At 46.2% G+C, this 15,047-nt stretch overlaps 1 protein-coding gene across 2 annotated transcripts in view; it reads right to left on the reverse strand.

Annotated features, from left to right (window-relative positions):
* The window catches only part of ZDHHC7 (zinc finger DHHC-type palmitoyltransferase 7), a 30,136-nt gene extending 19,189 nt beyond the window's left edge, over positions 1-10,947 (reverse strand). Inside the window, exons 1-3 of one of the 2 annotated variants that reach the window (XM_055000738.1) lie at positions 10,747-10,947; positions 1,728-1,809; positions 755-857 (exon numbers count right to left, since the gene is read on the reverse strand). The gene's annotated coding sequence lies outside the window, so the exon portion shown is untranslated. The remainder of the gene's footprint in view (positions 1-754; positions 858-1,727; positions 1,810-10,746) is intronic. The other variant, XM_055000737.1, reaches the window with a different exon arrangement.
* Positions 10,948-15,047: the final 4,100 nt, after the last annotated feature.

Below are 15,047 nucleotides of genomic sequence, written 5' to 3' on the forward strand. Positions count from 1 at the left end.
ACTGTGGCAGTTTGAGAACTACTGAAATATAATAAAAGTATAAAAGAGAGGGGTGACTTTACCGGGGGAGGAAGAGAAATGTGAATTTATAAGCAGTTAGATTAATTGATATATATAGATATGTATAGGTTAACTGATAGAGAATAATTAATGATAAGGTTTAAACATGAGGATTGACTAACTAACAATATTTTCTTTCTTTGACAAGATTTATATGCACCAAACTGAATGTATAGAAGAGTTAAATTGATTGAGTATCTGAGGAGTTATATAGAATTACCATAAAAAGTTGAAATGAGTAATATATAGAGAATAAATCAAATTGTTTGATTTAAATGTGGGAAATTTTTATGGTTTATATATTTTTATAGGTTTATATAGAATTATTCAAAACTGGAAAATGGGATAAATTGTTTATCTAAAGACGTATAGTTTGGGTGTATAATAATTAAAGGAGTTAATGATGCACTGCTTAATATAATGGAGAATGTATATCTGTTTTAGACAGAGGAATTTAATAGAAGTAAGGGAAAAGGGACAGGGGGTGGGAAAGCTGTTGGAAGTCAACAAAAGGGGGGGAAAGGGAGGGGGTTGGAAACGAAAAATTAGGGGAAAATTGATTGTAATGTAAAAATAAAAATGTTCTAACCCAATAAAAAATTTTTCAAAAAAAAAAGAGTCTTCATGCAGCAAAGGGCAAAACCCAAGATGTACTTAAGCATTTGTGTAGTGCCTCCAAACGTTCAAAACACACCATGTGTTTGCTGCGATCTTCACAACAGCCCCAGAAGGTAGACCAGCATCTTCAGATGGGTGAAGGGCTGAAAGGGAGATGCTTGGTAAGGCCACCTAGTGAGCTGACAGAGGAGGCGGGATTCAAAGTAGGAACTTCCTGGCACATCATGCCATTTCTCAGGCTCTAAGATGTCTACAACACAAACCATACAGGCAGGTTTTCGTAATCCGCTTCACACAAATTAGAGATCACAAGACCGGGGTGGGGGCTGGGGGTTAGGGATTTGAGAGAGGTGCTGTTCATTCTGGGTGCGTGCACGTGAACATGCACATGCCCAAGAAAGAGAACACAAAAGAGGCAGAGCCTTAGCTGCCATGATGCAGCAGCCGCAGTCTGAAAGTGTTCTCAGCACAAACAGCTCAACTCACCACAATTCAACAGAGATGTACAGAAAGACTGCTTTGGGCGGGGGGGGGGGGGGGAGAGTCAACATCCCATGAATTATACAAAACTTCCAATGAATGCCAACTATACTTTTATCTGCCTGAGCTGCATGCCATTTTAAAATGAAACGAACAAACCAACAAACCAACAACCCACAAACAGCCGCAACATGGCAGTTGCTTAAAGCGCAACCGAGCTGTCATTTCTGTGCAACGGCCTTGCTGGGTGAATCTGGCAGTGTTCTCTGGACTGCTGTTTTGTGATGGCATGGAAGCAACTGCCAGTTCATGCGCCAAGTGGCGGCATGCAAATCGCTTGCGGTACAGAAGGGAGTCTCCGCGACGGCATACTAAGGAGTTCTGCTGCGGCTTGTTCAGGGGCGCCCCGCCTTTGCCTGCAGATTTGTTCACATAATTCTGAAGGAAGCTCGCCTTGAGTCAGACTCACCATTTGAGGTGCAAAGGTATCTAAATGTTTGTTTTTTTATCTCTGACCCACCCTGTGCCCTCGGGGATCGGCTCAGTCGAGAATTCAAACCGACACATACCTGACAAAGATTGTGAGCGTCACTCTGACATCCTGCCGTTCCTTTGGCTTTCTAAGGTGCACGTAGTCATATCTGATGTAACCTGCATGGACAGAATAAAGCCACACATTAGCCACGACTGTAGGAGATAATGACGAGCCAGTCATCGTCTGGGATGGAAGCACCGCCATCTGCAGAACTCGAAAACATGTGCTGATTTTGCGAGGACTTCAGTGCCTGCCTCTGATTCATTGATCAAATTCAAAAGTGTATATAATCCCCCCTCTGCACCTCTAGGAACATAAAAGTGGGGCCTCTTCATTTTCCTGAACGGAGATTGCTCTTAATGCTAAGCATTATTTGCCACCAGCTGTTTCAGGAAATCTGAGGCTCAAACCATTTGTCCTTCCCATCTGTTGGCCGGCTGTTGCCCCCCTTTTCTCCATATTCCTCTCCCACCCACTGGCTTCACATTTGGGAAACACAAATGTCAGTGGCTAGGATCCATCTCGCCTCCTAGCTAGCTGTGTCTGCAAAAGAGGGCTTTGTGGTTGCGTTTCCTGAACAGTAGCACATCAATGAGAGACAGCTAGAGTAGGGATCCCCAACCTTGTTGACGTAACAGGCACTTTTGGGATCATGTGAAAGGGCGGGGGGGCCACCACAAATCAGCTGCCGCAGGGGCAGAGCTGGCTCTTTGCACTGGTACATTCCAGTTTCCCAAAGGGGAGGGTTTGCTCTCTGCATGGCCGCATGAAGAGGTCTCCAAGCTCTGAGGAAGTGAGCTATGGCTCACAAAAGCTCATGCCAGAACAGATGTTGTTAGTCTCTAAGCTGTCCCTGGACTTCCACTTTATTTTCCAAGCCCAAAGACTTGGAAAGACCATCATGACAGCCGATCTGAGAGTGCGTGGCTGTGACTAGTCTGCCAGGCCTCAGCATAACACTTTGCTAATCAGCTAGCTGGCTGAGAACAGCCCAAACACCCCTGTTTTTTCCTGCTCCATCCAGAACCCTTTGTGCTTTACGTATATATAAGACTCAAGAAGCATGTGCATAGATCCAGACTTAGCCATGTTAGTCTGTAGTTGCTAAATAGTAAAGAGTCCAGTAGCACCTTTAAGACTAACCAACTTTATTGTAGCGTAAGCTTTTGAGAACCACAGCTCTCTTCGTAACGAAGAGAGCTATGATTCTTGAAAGCTTACGCTACAATAAAGTTAGTTAGTCTTAATGGTGCTACTGGACTCTTTATTAAGAAGCATATGGGTGCTCTGAAATACAAAGGCAGGTACCACACTGGGGAATGGAGGCTACAGAAACAAAAAGTTCAACTTGCGACACTGGATGGAGCCTGCAGATGTGTGGGGCCATCTGGCTGCGACAGCTGTCATTCCATTCATCACCAGAGTTTATTCGGCTGATCTGGCTGGCCAGGCGGGTGTCCCCTTCCTCCCTCACCTCTCCATGTGCGTCCCTCCCAAAGCTGCACGCTCGGTGGAAGAGGACGACCATCCCAGATAGAAGGAGTGTACTGTTCTTCAGTCAAGGGATGGAGCCTGTTGTTTGCGAGGGGAGGATGCTAAAATACTATGAAGTGTACATGACTCCCACACATTAAACGAGATTCAAAGAACTGCTGAGTGGAAGGAAAACAGCGAGCCATGTTACTTTGCAAACCATGACAATAGATAAATTCTACAAGAGGCAGTTCTCTCTCTTCCACATTTTCCTCGTGTGCAAGCAGAACGCTACCTGTGAATTCCCTTTCACTTCTCTCACACAACACTGTAGCACAAAACAAGACTTTCCACGAGTGGAAAAAACCTTCTCCAAGCAGAATCCAACGCTCTGTGACAACGCAAGCTAGTATACCTGCATCTCTAATGTATTTACTTGCTTTTTCTTTCTGGCTTTATTCCTTTTATGTTAGCCATTGAAGCTCGCTACTAAATATTCCTCAAACAGGCTCAGTAACTGTCTCCTCCCACTGTTCCACTTCAAATCGCATGCAGCAGATACTTGTTTACTCCAAGTTCCCTAGTAAGTGAGCGAAGCATTGGAAAGAGACTAGCAGCTCTACTGCATGTCTTTTTGCCAGAACACAGATCAAGAAAAGTGAATCAGCACCTGAACGATAACATTCACTGAAAAATAAATGCTACTTTGGCTCTTTCTCCCACCCAGAAATTTTGCACACTCGTACATGCAATACGCAAGCACCTAGGGGGAACGGAACGAGCACAAATAACAACTAGTTATATAACATTGCTTAAGGGAGGAGTGTAGCAAAAGAGCTGGTTTCAACGCAAAACTCTGCACAAATTAGACCCGATGCAGACATAACGGAAGGGAGAAGCGCAGCACACACAGAACCATATACAACTAAGGGTTCTCATCCTAAACAGACTTCAATGGGCTTAGGCGGGCAGACCTTCACTTAGGACTGCGCAGTCCAACGCTAACTGTCAAGACTAGCTTGAACCATATGGAAAGAACGCAGCATCTAAATGAACAGCCAAATGAACGGTTTGTTTTCTTTGCCTTGGTTAAATGTTTGTCCAAGTATCAAAAGCAGGGTATGTTTTAAAACCATGGGTTTGAGATAACTAGTGTTAAGTATTACACCTGCGTCAAACTAAGGAGTAAACCAGATTTTCCAGTCTCTCTCCCTCGCTGGTTGCGAAGAGCCAAGCAAATCTTTCTGGAGGCTCTGGTATTCATTATCTTCCCGGTGCATCGCATTTCTTCTTATGTAGTACCATTTACTGTTTGCTTAATGTGTCGTCTTTTAATACATGAGCTGTGTTCAAACTTCTACTTAGTTTCAGATTTCTTCAATTCCAGTCCTGTTCTACCGTTTATTAGATGTTTCATACCTTTGAATGCATTGACCGAACACTGTGGAATCCTCCTTGGCTCTCAGTGAGAAAGGTGAACTATAAATAACGTAAATAAATTAACAAAACAATTCTACATGCTTCAGCGCACGTTTGGGACCTTAACCAGAGCTGGCAACGAACCAGGGTTACGGGATAACCACCATTAAACACTACGTCCTCACTGAACCTTTATGTCAAATAATCAACTTCTGATCGTTACAAGAACTGTGCGACTCATAGCAGAGGAAGAACGCTACATCCTACGGGGATTCTCACGAACATTACCATTTTTAGCACCTCCAGAGACGTGGTAAAGGATTCTGTGATCTCAGACATAACCGGAAAAATTTCATCATGGCCATCGCGTTTGGGCAGAAAAAACCTCCGAATGTGAGCATCACTGGCATTTCCAGCACAAGCAAGGCTGACATACACAGCTACGGTTCTTCCTTTTAAAAATATATATACACTCATTAACAACTGTCCCAGCTAAGTAGCGAGTCAGCATCTCTTCTCACGTAGCCTATTCCTGAAAAGGCTCTCCTGTGGCAAAGCAGCAGCAGCTGCACCCGGCCCCATCTACCTCTGAGCGCCCAATTAACCCCCCTTGATTGTTTTATTCCACGTACGCTGCTCTCAAGGTCACAGTTGCTCTACGACAGCTAGGGATGGATTTTCTGCAACTGAATAGCCCCGGCAATCCTGAAGGCACATCTCAAAAAAGTGTATGCTTTTTTTTTTTTTTAGAGGACTAGCTGCGCTTCATGGGAAGCTAGAGCCCGCTTTCTGTATCTCCTTTGCAGCTTGTGTGTGCAACATGCTTTGTTCTGGCATAAACACACCCCTTCCAACAAAAGGGGCGGGGGGGGGGGAGACCACTTGCTAATCAATCTTTTTGAAGAAACCTTTGCTACTCACAAGTAAAGAAGTTGTAAAGTTCTAGCTGTGAGGAAGAAAAGATCTGTGCAGTTCAGCACACACATCCCGATGGTGCCCCACCCGCTGTGTGATGTCATCACATCATGGAAGATGGGCAAGTCACAAGGGCCTGTCAGAAGCCCACAGCCCCAATGACTTGCGACATCAGGTACCAACCACACTGTGTGAAACAATGATGTCAAAGAGCTGGCCAGCATCTATATCCAGGTGGAGGGGTAGGGAAGAGAGCAGACCTGCTTGTTCAACAAGGGGCAGGGTTACGGTCATAATAATTCGACAGTTGTGCACCAACATCCCAAGAAAAACTTGAAGGGTACAATGAGCAAAGATCAGATATAATCAGAGAATCATAGAGTTGGAAGGGATCTCCAGGGTCATTTGGTTCAAAACCTCCAGAATGCAAGAAATTCACAACTACCTCCCCCCACACCCCTAGTGACCCCTGCTCCGTGCCCAGAAGATGGCAAAACACCATCAGGATCCCTAACCAAATTGGCCTGGGAAAAATTGCTTCCTGACCCCAAAGTGGTGATCCTGGGCATGTAAGAAGGAGCAATGAAAAGTAAGCCCTGATGTAGCCCTTCCTGCCCTCCCTCTCATGATCTGCCCAGGTTCACAGAATCAGCACTGCTGTCAGATGGCCATCTAGCCTCTGCTTAAAACCCTACAAAGAAGGAGACCACACCACCTCCCGAGGAAGCCTGTTCCACTGAGGGACTGCTCTAATACGAAACAATGGTTTGAGTAAGCTAACTATAGTAGGATCATCCCAACGCAGGCTATATTGTAATCTACAGTTAGTTGGGGTCCATCAAACCAGGATTTGAAACTGTGATCCAAAGTTAGTTTATTAAACACCTTTGATCTTAACTGTGGTTTTGCGAGGTGTACATTTCAGGCATCCTGGATTCTCAGGCACTGCCCACATGTACTCCCTCACTAAAGCAAAAGCAATGAAATCGACATTTGTCAAGCCAAACCATCACTGGACTGCTAAACCAGTCATTGAAATCATCCTGAGTTATTCATCAGCCAGCTTCCCTGAAGGTTTACCGAGTTCTGGCTCTGGTCAGGACAATACAAGATGCCAGTTTTCTTCCATGATACACAAAAAGATAAACAATCACAGATTTAGTAACTAGTGACAGTTCAAGGTATTTTCTTCTGCCATGTCATCATTAGTAAGCAAACCGCAGAAGCATCAAGGGGGCAAAGGAATGAAGGAACATCCAGCGACACAGCCTACTGTCCTTGCTTGGAATTAATCGAGTCTCCTGTTTTGCAGTTTATAGTTTTAATGTGGCTCAGGAGAGAGAGAGAGAGAGAAAGAGAGAGATTAGAGTGACAGACTAAGAGTCTGTCTAAGAAACATCTGGCATGTGAAGAATATGTGTCAGGAGATGCAATGTTAGCTGGGAAGGGCAGTTTTAAAAGACAGAGCCTGCAGCAGGGCAAAGGCTTTGCTAGACACTGGAGGTGTGTGAAGGGGCTGTGAAATGCCAGAAGAGAAACTTCAGCCCATTACAACCTCTCCAGGTCCAAGCTCGGCTCAGAAAGGCAGCTCCAACCCATTTCCACTCCTCCTTGCCCTCTGATTGCAGCCCCATAAAGTTTTAGACTGGAGAGGTGAAATTGACAGAGCCTTTCCTGGAGCGAAGATAAAATTAACAAACCCTCTAAGGAGCAACCTCCACCAGCTCAGTCTTTTTAAACTATGCTTCCTGGCTAACCTTACGTCTCCCTACACTTGACGAACATGCGCCGAGGAGTCTCATGCATAGAGTGACTCCAAAATCCAGGGGAATCTCTACTCTGCCACGGACGTTCACTGAGTGATCTCGGGCCAGTCCCACGCTCTCAGCCTAGCCTACCTCCCAGAACGTCTGTACTGAGGTTAAAACGGAGAAGAACGACGCTGTAAGCTGCTCTGGGCCCCCACTGTGGTGAAAAGCGGAGTATAAATATCTAAATAAATAATCTCAAATACTAGGGGTTTGGGGGGGGGGCAAGATTGCCCTAAACACTTGGGGGAGAGAATAACTGGAGATCTCAGTGATAAAGGAGTACACGCGTCCTAAGAAGAAGATCCAAGTTTTAAGAGAAGTACTGCAAATCACAGTAGATGGAGAAACGGTCTGACTCATCCTGAAGCAGTTTCACAAGTCGGCTTTCTTAAAACGGAGACTAATGAATTAAATCAATGACAATGTACTTTTGTCTCTCTACTGGAGAGAGAGGAGCCAACAAAAGCATCAATTCCTGGATCAGCATTGGGTTCCCCCCCCACACACAAAAAACAAGGTGGATGTAAATGAAATGATTTTTTAGCAGAGACACATCAGGCCAAAAAGCTAACTGTCCCACATGCCGCACTGATTAAACCCCGCGCTCTTCCAAACTGAGTCCTAGGAACACAGAGAATGCACAGCTAAGACTTCCCCTTCTCATAATCACCGCAATGCCTGAAAAAAATGTCATTGGTGCCCTCTGGGAATCAGCAAAAACAAAAAAATGTTCTAGCTCTGCATATTAGTATCTCCACACCAGAAGCGCAAAGCTCAGCCTTAGGATAAAATGGTACTGGAGTACAAAATCTGAGTACAAAGTTAGCAAAAAGATTGGAAAATTGTGTTCTAGGGACAAAAATCACGTTCTACACATTTTCAGAGGTCGGCTGTGCAGACTGCATGCGGAATACTCCTTCAAGGCAATAAAATAAAATTTTCTGCACACAGAAACCTAGTATTGCAAGTAGTAGACTAGGCTAGAATCCTTCTTTCTGACTTGCTGGTTTTTTTATAACGTCAGGGAAGATTTTTTGCAAGTGGGAATGTTTATTCTTGTCAGTTTCCACTGCAGCATGGACAGGAACCGTTCGAAAACTGGTTACCACCTCTGTAAAAGTAAGCACGCAGGACACGGTGCAGCCTTGGAATATTTATATTTACCTGAAGGCTGCAATCCCAGGTATGTGTTACTTGGGAGTGTTTATTTATTTGCTTCAGGTATATCCCACCTTTCTCTCCAATGGGGACCCAAAGCAGCTTACCTTGTTCTCCTCTCTTTTTTATCCTCACAACCACCCTGCGAAGCAGGTTAGGCTGAGGAAGTGTGACCGGCTCGACGCCACACTGCCAGCTTCCTGACAGAGCGGGGATTCGAACCCGGGTCTCCCAGATTCTAGTACGATAGTCTAACCGCTACACCATACTAGCTCCCAAATGAGAAAACCGAATTGTAGCCTGAAGGACCTACAGTCAAAGTAAACACACGTTGATCAAGATGACGAAAAGAGGGTGAAGAAGGGAAAACAGCTGAAGCGAAGGCGGGTTGGTGGGAGCCTAGGAAACCACAGCTTGAGCCTGGCTGTGTTCATTCATTAGGAAGCCCCACTATGTTCAATGAAGCTTACTCCCAAGCAGGGCTTTTTTCTGGGAAAAGAGGTGGTGGAACTCAGTGGGTTGCCAGCACAGGGGGCAACTCTTGGCGGGAGGTGGGGCCCCTGGTATCACGTGAGCAAAGGGCACGCATGCTCCCAGGGCCAATGACGTCGCTTTGGGTCAGCTGGAACAAGGGGGAAATTTTTTAAAGTTTAAATCGCCCTCGGGGATTTAATGGTCACATGGCTGGTAGCCCCACCCCCTGATCTCCAGACAGAGGGGAGTTGAGATTGTCCTCCGCGCCGCTCCAGCAGTGCAGAGGGCAATCTCAACTCCCCTCTGTCTGGAGATCAGGGGGTGGGGCCACCAGCCATGTGACCCTTTTCAAGAGGTTCCAGAACTCTGTACCACCGCATTCCAGATGAAAAGAAAGCCCTGCTCCCAAGTAAGTAAAAACAAAAAGGCTTGCAGCATCTTAAAACCTAGCAGATTTTTCTTTTTTTTTAGATGCTAGCAAAGTAACGTGCTTGCCACTCTGGAATCCAGCCCAAGTAAATACGCCTAGGAATGCAGCCAGAGGAGTGGGAAGTAGATGGGAAAGGAAGAAATGGAGGGGAAGGGGGGGGGAGACAGAAGACTGTGAATGGGGAAAGAGAAAGAAGGCAGTTGAATAGGTTGCCAACCTCTACCTGGGGCCTGGAGATCTCCTAGAATTACAACGGATCTTCAGGTCATACATATCAGTCCCCATGGAGAAAATGGCTGCTTTGGAGGAGGGACTATACGACATTATAACCTGCTGAGCTCCACCCACCCAACCCTGCCCTCCCCAGGCTCCACTCCCAAAATCTACAGGTATCCCCCAAAGCAGAACTGGCAACCCTACAGGTGAAGGGAGGTGCATCGAACACCAGAAGGGGAAGACCTACAAGCAGGGAGGGCACCAGAGAAGGGGAGGGGGAACAGCAACCAGCCACTGCTTCATTGCATTGCACTTTTTCTGGGAGGCAAAGGGAGAGAGTCAAGTCAGAAGCCCCCTAGGGCTGCCAACCTCCAGGTAGGGTCTGGTGGTCTCACAGAATTACAGCCAATCTCCAGGAAACAGAGATCAGTTACTCTAGAGAAAATGGCTGCTTCAGAGGATAGACTCGATCGTATTATACCCTGCTGAGGTCCCTTTCCTCCCTCCTGAGGCTCCACCTTTAAAGTCTCCAGGAATTTCCCAATCTGGAGCTGGCAACTCTAGGCCCTAGGGAGAGGAGGGGCAAGCAGGCAGTTCCAAATAAGTCAGGGGGCTTTAAGGCAGGGAAAGTGGTCTGAGGTACAGAGAGGGAGCAGGGATCACAGGCTTAAGTACGGTTGCCAGCTCCAGGTTGGAAAAATCCTGGATATTTGGGGGGGGGGAGCCTGGAGAGGGGAGAGTGTGGGGCAGGGAGGGGCCTCAATAGGGTATCAGTTATTATTCATTTCATTTTTGTGCTTTATAGTCCGCCTTTCTCACTGAGACTCAAGGCGGATTACACAGGGTTTGATTAGTACAGTTGATATCCAGGACATAGAGCTGAAGAAATGCTGAAACATAATGCCATAGGTGCCACCCTCCAAAGCAGCCATTTTCTCCAGGGGAACTGATTTGTGCAGCCTGCAGAGGAATTGGAATTCCGGGAGATCTCCAGGCCAACCTGGATGTTAGCAAGGCAAGGAGGGGCAACTAGGAAGAGCTGCGCGCGCAGCGTCCTGCTGGGGAATCCCAGGGCTAGACCCAAGGGGCGGGGTTTTCGAACCGAGGGCAGGGGCTTACCGCTGGAGGGCGTGGCCTCCCCTCCCTCAGGGACTCACCGTTGCTTCTTCCCCTTCAGGGCTCTCCGGGCGGCGCTGACCTTGCCGGCAACGGTCGGGGACGAGGTCGACAAGGGGGCATGCCGGGGCCGGGCCCATTCCCAGGCCGAGGCGGCGGGAGGGGAGTCCTCTCCGGGCCCCGCCGAAGGCCGTGTGAGGAACTGCCGTGGAGCGGCTAAGCGAGAGCTCGAGAGCGCAGCCTTCGGTACTGCGCATGCGCCTGGGGCGAGGCGGGGCCGGCCACCTGCGCATGCGTGTTGACCGCCGCTTCTTCCAAACGGCTTTTATAAGCGCGAGAGAATGCCAAGCGACTCGCCTGGGTTTTGTGAAGCGGCTAAGCCGGAGTCCAGCGGCCCTGACGGCATTTAATACGTCCTGAAATGGAATCTTTTTTCCGGCACAGAGCCCAGAAATGGAGCGGTTCTTTGAATTCCTCGCGAGAAGTGCTTGCCCCGCAAATGGCGGCAGCCTAGCAGAAACCGGAAGTAATGGGCTGCACTTCAGCGAAAATCCGGAATTCATATGCCGTTGCTGGGGTGCTAACTCTAAGATTCTGTTTGCCTTGGCAGCCGGCTGCGGGTGGCGCATGCGCACTACAATGGGGTGGCCCTCCCTTTTTTCTCGCAAGAAGCCGGGCTGGGCAGAGTAATGCAGTTTCGTGTTTTGATTGATGACGTTAATAAGGTCGTTATGCATAATTATTATTTTTACTTATAGTCCTGCCTTAATCACGGGACCTCTGCAAGCACCCACCCTTTTCGGTTTCCTCAATTCATACATTTATTTAGAATTCTCCTTTCTCACTAAGTCTCAAGGCGGATAAAACAGTGCAAGTTAATGCAGACAACACCTAGGACGTTCAGTGAAAAATACAACAGCGTACGGATTGCAGAGAGTTGAAAACGAGCGTAAATGCAACAAAGCAATCCAAAGAAGAGTCACGCCAGTCTAAGCCCATTGAAGTCAATGGGTTTATACTGGCGTAACTCTGTTTAGGATTGCACTAGTTTCGTGGGGGGGAGGGGTCGTGTTGGTCTGCAGTGGAAGATCCAATCGCACTTTAAACCAGCTAGATTTCCAAGGTATGAGCTTTTAGGGGGTCAAAGCTCCCTTGTAAATAGTTTTATGACGTCTTGGCTTTTTTAAATTCATTATTATTTTCAATTTGTAGTCCTGCCTTTCTCACTGGGATTAAAAATACAATTTTTAAAAAAATCCATCCGGAAATACATTACCAAAGATAAATAATGCAGTTGCAACGTTTCAGTCTTGCTGCAAATGTTCGTAATACGGTTGGTCTGGGATTGCAGAATGGGGTGAGAGAAATCGCCTCGAGTCTTTGTGAGAAAGGCAGATTATAAATAACGTAAGTAACTAAAACATATGGAAATATGTTTGTGTAATGCGGGAATCAATGTATGGAAACCTTGCTGCGTCCAGCCGCTTTGTGCAGATTACATGAAAAACGAAATGGAATATAAATTTCCCAAAATACTGTATGAAAAGCGCCAATTCTCCAGGTAAAATCGCTAAGCTACCGGGATACGTATCTGGAAATAAAGGTAAAAAATAATGGCAAGAGAATAATACTGGAGTTTCAATGCAAAAAGACTCGCAGAAACACAGGCCAAGTAAGGTCTACTTGGAAGTAAGCCCTACTCTGTTAAGGGAGAAGCATTCACAGCCTTCACCTGTTTCCTTGTTCTGTTTGGGTACAACTGAGCGGTTTGTATTCAACCGCCAGGGGGAGCCTTTAATCTGCAAAGCCATCTCGTTGCAAAGGCGGATTTATATTCGGTCCTTTCCTTGCAATAGCGGTGGTTCTTGTTCATTTAGGTTGGACCGCAGGACACCACAAGAACGGCATGTTTGAATACTCCCCCTCACAATCACCTTCTTGTATGCGGAAATCTAGCACCTCAGGGAGAAGGCCCAAGTTTCAGAGTAAAACAGGGCAATGTCTGCAGCGTCATCATTGCCTGTTGCTTTGGTACTTCTGAAGGTAGAGGCAGCTTTACACGCTATATTTACATATAAAAGGTGTCCGCTGTTTTTGCATTCCTTGTCCAGATGTCAGGGGGAATTCCTCATGGGTGTTAAACTGAAATGACTGTTAAAAGTTACCGTTTTCTTCATGGACTGCAAAGGAAGAAATTGCTGAATTAGAATTCATTAGTGTACTCAAGACAATATATTTCCAGGGATTAATAGGGAGCTGGTAGTCCTAACTCGCCATGGGAGAGATCATAAACAGGTCTACTCAGAAGTATGTCCCTTTCTATCCAGTGGAGTTTCCTCCTGGGAAAGTGTGTTTAGGATTGCAGCTTATAGGTGCTGATATTGACCACATCCTACCCTTTACAGATGTTAATTACTTCCGCAGTACCTCCATAACTTCCTGTCCTACTTTCACATTTAATCATGCACTCAATTTTACATTTTGCATATCTAACAACAGCTGGGAGTCTCTCATACACATTCTTGGTGAACTAATTACATTGGATCTGATTTTTAACTGATTTTGTAATATTTCCCCACCTTCTCCTTTGGGTTATTTATAGGCAGGCAGGCAGATGATTGATTGACCTGTCTGGAATTGCCACCTGTGCTAAAAAGGGACCTGGAGGTTGTATGCAAGGGGAAGGCAGAATAAGGAAGAATTATTGTATCAGCCACCGTCATATTTCTAGGATGGATCAGTTATTTATTACCTGACTTCTCACAACATTTGTGAAGCGGAGTGGTTTGCGTTGGATGGAGCACAGCTGTATGACTCAGCTGGGACCCAGATGTTCCCAAATATTCTTGCATCTGTTGCTTTAGAATTGGACTTCCCTCGCCAGTCTAGAAAATAGAAATATACAGAGATCTAAAATCTTATCACCTCGCTTTCTTTCCCTACACCCAAACGGTGAATAAAAATATACGAGTCGGTGATCTTCCACTTTTCTGCCTTTGTAACATTAATGAACTCTGAGATACAGAGGCAAGGGTTTCTTTAGTTAGGAAATGTAAATGCTGCCTCTCCTAAGGCTTGTTCACATGATGAACAACATGGGTAATTGTCTAAAGGTGTTGAACGTCCAAGGAGGGTGGGTGGAGACGGGACAATGCCTATAAGATGGGACAATCTAACCAATCCTCTTCTTGGCGGCATTTTCCAATTTGGGAGCGTAGGTGACCACCTGGGATGGTGCATTTTTAGAGCCAGAGGTGGGGACTAATCGAGGTGGGTGCTCAGCATCAGCTGTGGGTCAGTATTCGTCCCCTGTTTTTGCAACGGCATCATGCAAAAACATTCCTGGGGGGCAGAGAAGAGCATTTCAGGAATGAGGAATTTGATGGTACTTTGCAAGTTGACTAAATCCTCCCTCTCTGTGCCAGCTTGGAGGAGCTTGCTCTCCTGGGTCATCACGCAAGCCCTTGCCTCTTTCCCCCCCCCTCCTCAGTACAGCCCATTCACTGGGTTGATGCCTATGAAGATTTGGGGGTATGGCCTGGGAACTGGCTTTTAGGAGGGGATAGACCTCAGGAGGTTATAATGCCACAGAGCCCACCCTCTAAAGCCATCATTTTCTCCAGTGGAACTGATCTCAGTCATCTGGAGATCAGTTGTAATTCTGGGAGGTCTCCAGCCACCACCTGGAGGTTGGCAACTCATCGGAGAACACTTTCAGGGGCTAGATTTTTTTAATCTTCACAACAGCCCTGTGAAGTTTGGCTATGAACTGTTCAGGAATAGACAGGGCTGTCTTTTTTTCAAATCCCATTCCAAGAAAACCCAGTCCTGCAACCTAAACAATTTATTCAAACTAATGTAATGCACATTTGATTCAAGAAACCACTTCCGAGATACGTTTTTTTTTTCTGATTGAAATGTCTTAATAGCTTTGCCCTAGTTTTGTATTTTTGATGATACGGGGTGCCCTCTAGTGGCCGCAAGCAACTCTCATTCGCTCAAAAGTGAAAGGGGTGTGCTGCACTAACTAGATGTTAAGATGCAAGGAGCTGTGCCTCTCTTTGTTTTTCTCATAACATCAGACCTGCTGTGGTGTCAGTCCACTGCTGCTATTCCACCCTTTATAGCACAGCCAACTTCACAACCTGCAGTATTCTGAGAGAAGAAGAGGAATACGCGCACAGCCATGACGGTTCCATGTTTCTTGTAATGTCTAGTTCGGTCCTAAGACAAAATTAGAAGAATCCAAGAAGTGGCTTGAAGGTTTAGACTAAATGCCCTGTAATTCTGGCCAGTCCTCCAGTTGTCCCTGGGACTCAAGTCAGGGGCATGAAGTATTTGA

This window comes from Eublepharis macularius, chromosome 16, assembly GCF_028583425.1.
Source record: "Eublepharis macularius isolate TG4126 chromosome 16, MPM_Emac_v1.0, whole genome shotgun sequence".
In the NCBI taxonomy this organism is placed as follows: Eukaryota; Metazoa; Chordata; class Lepidosauria; order Squamata; family Eublepharidae; genus Eublepharis; species Eublepharis macularius.